The sequence below is a fragment of the Papio anubis genome, chromosome 14, assembly GCF_008728515.1.
Source record: "Papio anubis isolate 15944 chromosome 14, Panubis1.0, whole genome shotgun sequence".
Lineage (NCBI taxonomy): Eukaryota > Metazoa > Chordata > Mammalia > Primates > Cercopithecidae > Papio > Papio anubis.
In genome coordinates this window covers 98,734,747-98,740,746 of record NC_044989.1, presented here as the reverse complement: position 1 = coordinate 98,740,746, position 6,000 = coordinate 98,734,747, and the positions used below count along the sequence as shown (strand labels likewise).

General features: G+C 40.1%; 1 long non-coding RNA gene across 1 annotated transcript in view; it reads right to left on the bottom strand.

Moving 5' to 3' along the window:
* Window positions 1-1,764: 1,764 nt before the first annotated feature.
* The window catches only part of LOC103877179, a 121,254-nt gene continuing 117,018 nt past the window's right edge, over window positions 1,765-6,000 (bottom strand). Inside the window, exons 9-10 of the long non-coding RNA XR_002516803.2 lie at window positions 2,751-2,846; window positions 1,765-2,106 (exon numbers count right to left, since the gene is read on the bottom strand). This is a non-coding gene — a long non-coding RNA (uncharacterized LOC103877179). The remainder of the gene's footprint in view (window positions 2,107-2,750; window positions 2,847-6,000) is intronic.

The following is a 6,000-nucleotide window of genomic DNA, read 5'->3' as shown; positions in this document are numbered from 1 at the left end:
TTTATATTTTTAGTAGAGATGGCATTTTGCTATGTTGGACAGGCTGGTCTTGAACTCCTGGCCTCAAGTGATCCACCCACCTCCACCTCCCAAAATGCTGGGATTACAGACTCAAGCCAAGTGCCCAGCCTATAACATAGCACATTTAAAATTGAACTTCTGGTTCCTGCTTTCTCATCTTTCCGCCATAGTCCTCCTTACCTCAGCAGGTGGCAATTTCATCTTTCCAGTGACTCTGGTCATAGAATTGAGAGTCATTTATTAATTCTCTCACACATCCAATCCAATCTGCAAATGTTGTTGGCTCTAATTTTTAAATATGTTCAGTATCTGCTTCTGTTCACCTTCATCACTACCAAAGTTCAAACCTACTAAAAGATCTCCCGGGCCGGGCGCGGTGGCTCACGCCTGTAATCCCTGCACTTTGGGAGGCCGAGGCGGGCGGATCACGAGGTCAGGAGATCGAGACCATCCTGGCTAACACGGTGAAACCCCGTCTCTACTAAAATACAAAAAAAAATTAGCCAGGCGCGGTGGCGGGCGCCTGTAGTCCCAGCTACTCGGGAGGCTGAGGCAGAAGAATGGCGCAAACCCGGGAGGCGGAGCTTGCAGTGAGCTGAGATGGTGCCACTGCACTCCAGCCTGGGCCACAGAGTGAAGACTCCGCCTCAAAAAAAAAAAAAAAAAAAAGATCTCCCCACTTTCTACCTGTTCCTTATTACTATTTTCAAAATAGTGACCAGAATGATGCTTTTGAGGCATGAGTCAGAGCATGTCATTCTTATCCTCAAAATTCCCCAGTGGCTTCCTGTCTTCCTTAAAGAAAAAGCTGGAGTATTAACCATGGCACCGAAGACCCGGTACGACCTCCCGCCTTGCTGATTCTCAGACTCCAGCACCTAACAGCACTCCCCTTGTTACTCACAGCCCTGGAGCCACTCAGGCCTCCTTGCTCTTCCTCAGGCGCATCAAGCCAGTTCTGGTCTCAAGATCTTTCCAGCTATTGTAACCTGTGGCTAGAATCTTGTTCTCCCAGATATCCACGTGGCTTCCTATTTTAATTCCTATAGATCTCTGTTCAAATATCACTTCATCACAGAGGGCTCCTCTGATGCCTTCTAGGAGACAGCCTCTGCTTCCCTACTTCTCTCTCCATCTTACCACACTTCATTTTCCTCCATAGCATTTATCATCCTCTTACATAAACTATTTAATTAAATAAAAGTTGCAATGATTGTAAGATTCATAGTCATTTTATGTATCAGTAAGAAAGAAAATATACTGCTAATTAAACTGTGAAACAGTATTTGATTTGAATTTTTATTTTAATCATACTAAAAGAGCTCTTTTAGACCTACTTAAGCATGAATTTCTATCATCTATTACCCTTATACTTATAAAAAAATGAAAAGGACAAATAAAAAAGGTTGACTTATTCCTAAAACTTGTTCACATTAAGAAAGAGTAAATTGTCGGCCGGGCGCGGTGGCTAACGCCTGTAATCCCAGCACTCTGGGAGGCCGAGGTGGGCGGATCACGAGGTCAGGAGATCGAGACCATCCTGGCTAACACAGTGAAATCCTGTCTCTACTAAAAAATACAAAAAATTAGCTGGGCGTGGTGGCGGGCGCCTGTAGTCCCAGCTAATCGGGAGGCTGAGGCAGGAGAATGGCGTGAACCCAGGAGGCGGAGGTTGCAGTGAGCCAAGATCGCACCACTGCACTCCAACCTGGGCAATAGATACTCTGCCTCAAAAAAAAAAAAAAAAAAAAAAAAAGAAAGTAATTTGTCTATATCACTGATTTTCTACACAGTATCATATTTTGTACATTCAAGAGCTTTAATAATTCAGTGTTTTTTTAAATGATGCTCTAGTAATGACTTTTGCATTTTCTTCTCTGCTCCTGAAGATTGTACATGTTTTGACGGTGCTTTTTTGATTTGACTGAAGTCAAATACATGAATCTGTGACACCAGCCTCTTATTACTCTGAAGAACTTTTTCTCCTCCAAGGGGTATAGCCGCATTTGCTGCCTGTAGGGAAACCGCTCTGCTATGGCGCCATGGTAATCTTGCACAAATCCACGTAGGAACAACTTATGATCTCTGCAACAAGAGAGGATGGGGGGCTTGTAATAAGCTGCCTCAAAAGCTTCTTGTGGCAGGCGATGGTGGCTCACACCTGTAATCCTGGCACTTTGGGAAACCAAGCTGAATGGATTGCTTGAGCCCAGGAGTTTGACATCAGCCTGGACAACATGGCCAAACCTCCTCTCTACTAAAGTACAAAAATTAGCTGGGTGTCTTGACATGCATCTGTGATCCCAGCTACTCAGGAAGCTGAGGTGGGAGGATCACCTGAGTTCAGAGGGTTGAGGCTGCAGTGAACCTTGGTCATGCCACTGCATTCCAGCCTGAGATACAGAATGTGACCCTTTCTCCCTCCACCCTCCCACCCCTGCCAAAAAGCTCCTTGCCTTGGTCTCCTGGTCTACCTTGGGAGGCAGCACGAGTCAGTTTCTCATTGCCTCTCAGGTTTCTGCTCCTCCCTGTAAAGGGACAGCTTCAGACCGTGCCACTGTTCAGCTAAGGTCTAGATTGTGTTCCTGAGCCTCAGCATGTCCCATATGTCACGCTGGATTGTGTCCTGGCACCTTTGGTACATAGGACAAGGACTGCAGGGAGCTGGTCCCCCTTTAGCATTGATAGAAGCAATAAGCTATTTGCATTTAAAATTGACTGAATCGCACCTTGGCTTTGGCCTTGCCTTGTATTACGGTCTTGACACTGCCTTCTGATGAATAGCTTGGTCTGTATTACTTCAGTGCCTTTTGCATATATATCAGCTGGAAAAAAAATCGACAGCTTTATTTATTTATAGGTACCTTTGTTTTCTCAGCCATAGCCTGTTAAAGCTTATTGCACTACAGGAAAGTATAGAACTCAGGTATTCTTCCAATAATGAATATTCATCTAACAAATATTAAATGTATGTCCTGCTGCTTTATATATGTGCATTTCTGCATAAAATTTTGGCATTGATGTCATGTCATAATATGGTCTCTTAAAAAATACATTTACATGGCAAATAAACTCAACATGTGTGGTACAATGGACATAACTCACGTGACTCAAATATCTAAAACATGAAGAATTACAATTAAGTTTACATGTCACAAATGCCACCTAGCCACCAGTGAATATAAGGTGAGCTCAATTTTAAGATGAACCTCAGTGTCAAAGATGAAAACGAAAACAATTATGGATTTTTGAATGGAGGGAATTTAGTGCACATTTGTGTGTTTGCTTCATGGCTATCTCTCACCCATGGAATGAAAGTTTTATGAGAAGGGACTCTATGGTTTTATTCATTATTCATGCCTCCAGAGCCTAGAGTGTGGCTGACATATAGTATGCTGTCAAAACTAGTTTGCTGGCCAGGCACGGTGCCTCACGCCTGTAATTGCAGCACTTTGGGGGGCCGAGGTGGGTGCATCATCTGAGGTCAGAAGTTCGGCACCAGCCCAGCCAACATGGTGAAACCCTATCTCCACAAAAAATACAAAAATTAGCCAGGTGTGGTGGCACCCACCTGTAATCCCAGCTACTTGGGAGGCTGAGGCAGGAGGATCACTTGAACCCAGGAGGTGGAGGCCAAGATCACACCACTGCACTCCAGCCTGGGCGACAGAGTGAGACTCTGTCTCAAAACAAACAAACAAAAACTAGTGAATAAGTAAGGAAATAACCTGTTTAGCAATCTTTTCAGCCTACAAGAAACAGGTTGCTGTGGGGCTTTCCCCCTCAATAGGTTTCCCAATATCCTTCGATGATTGCTTATTGATAACTAAGAAGCAACTTAACAAAACTCAACTGCAAACAAGGTTGAGTGGAAAATGCAGATCAAAGTATCATTGAAAGGCTAATATAGAAACAGAGCATCATATTCAGGATGATGAAACAGGAAAGGGGAAGGAAGGCTGATTTATTTCTGTTGCCATCTACAAAGGGGACTCAACTTCTCAACTTTCCACAGCTCATTCAACTACCTTCCATTTCATTCAGGTCACTCTTCTCACAGGCATCAAAATTAAAGGTTTCATTTCTAGAGTAAAGTTACTTTTTATATGCTTCATCCTATCCCTGTAGTGCTATTCTTTTCTCCTTTTGCAACATTCATAGGTTTCTTACTGTACCTAAACGTTAATTTACTGTTGAAATTGGCTTCGGTGGCTGCCTTTTAAAATAGCGCCCAAATTCCTTTGCACCCACATCTTTACAAGTAAGGCATGGATACAATGGTGGACAGAAAATGTCAGTATTTTGTATGTCTTTTTGACATACACAAAAGAAATGAGTCTGTGTTTATGTGCAGGAACTCATTTAGAAACTGCTCAACTAGGAAGTACTTAACCTTTCAGAAACTTAGACATGTTAAAAAAGGGATTTGGGGGGTCTATAAAATTTACATGATCTTTAACTGTATACCTTGGAGTTGAAAGAAAAGGGAGGAGGGAATTTTGTGAGAATGTAATAAAATTTTATTGGCCTCCACTGTGGGATTTATTTCGGTGTTCTCTTTTTTTCCTGTTGTATTCTGAAGCTGCAGTGCAGGGTTGCTCTCTGAAAATATTTAGTAATGAGGGAAAGATCCCCAAATAGGCAACTTTAAATGTCAAAGAAGGGAGCAGAGGAGGAAAATAATAAGCTTAAATATTCTCTTTAAAGATCAATTTTTATTTCTTCTTCCTATTCACTGAAAGAGCTTCATTTGTTTCTATAACCCTTCTATGTTAATAATGTAAACTCATCTTACATAATTAAGTGCCTAGGATTCCAAAGATTTTCCAGATATTGTGCAGAATATTGGCTTAACAAGGATAACTAAAAATACACGATAACGAGCAAATGGATTAGGTCTTAACCTCATGTGGACTGTAAATTATCCACAAAACAAGAACTGAAGTAAAATGAGCATTATCGTTAAATGGCAGCATTTCTGAGGCAAATTTTTCTACCTGCTAATATTTAATGTCATTGCCTTGGAGGACAGGAATCTTTATATAAGTTTCCCTATATCAGCACATATGTATCACCTAACACTACCACACACTGATAAATAACTTTTGATGGTGACAAAGTTTCATTAACATAAAGCAGTGTGTTTTCATGTCTATTGTGTATTGGACAAAACTATCGATAGGGGGAAGTGGAACCTGGCACCAGTTCCATTAGAAATCCTAATGCAATTTCACCTTCTAATAAATTTCACCTAAGTTATGATTTTGCTACAAATATTAAGTTGCAGAGGATCTTATACCACATCACTCTTGTAAACTATCCTCTTAGCTATAACTTAAAACATATGTATAAACAAATACTGAAATCTGTTTGAATTTTTAGAAAACATATTGTTTTGAAAATAAATAATCATAGGCTCTATCCTGTATGTGGATAAATATTCATTTGTATAAAAATGTTGCAGTGTTTACTTGGTTTTGCCATGAAATCTCATTATCATCTTCACATTTTGTACATTTTAATTTATAAAAATGAGTCTTGGGATTTCAAAATAGAAGTTGTGAAAATAGGAAAAAAAGATACAGAATATGTAGAAAGAAGGGTAAAAATACTGTAGCAATGAGGGAAATTAGTATTCTTTCTCAGTGCATTTTTTTCCATGTCATCAATCCTAAGACCCAATGAATAAAGTGGCACAGGTTTCTAGCAGCAGCTCAGAATTACCAGGAGATGAGTCTGATGACAAAATAAGAGGATATTTGGGATTTTATAGTGTTTGTGTGGGTGTGCATGTATATGTGTGTGTGAATGTTACATGTGCATGTATATTGGAATTGTTATATATATCTTAGGGATACACATTTGGATTTTCATAATACAAATATTAGTTAATATAAATATATTCACTACAAATATATTTTATTTTTTTATTTTTTATTTTTTTGTCTTTATAGCAGCATGATTTATAATCCTTTGGAT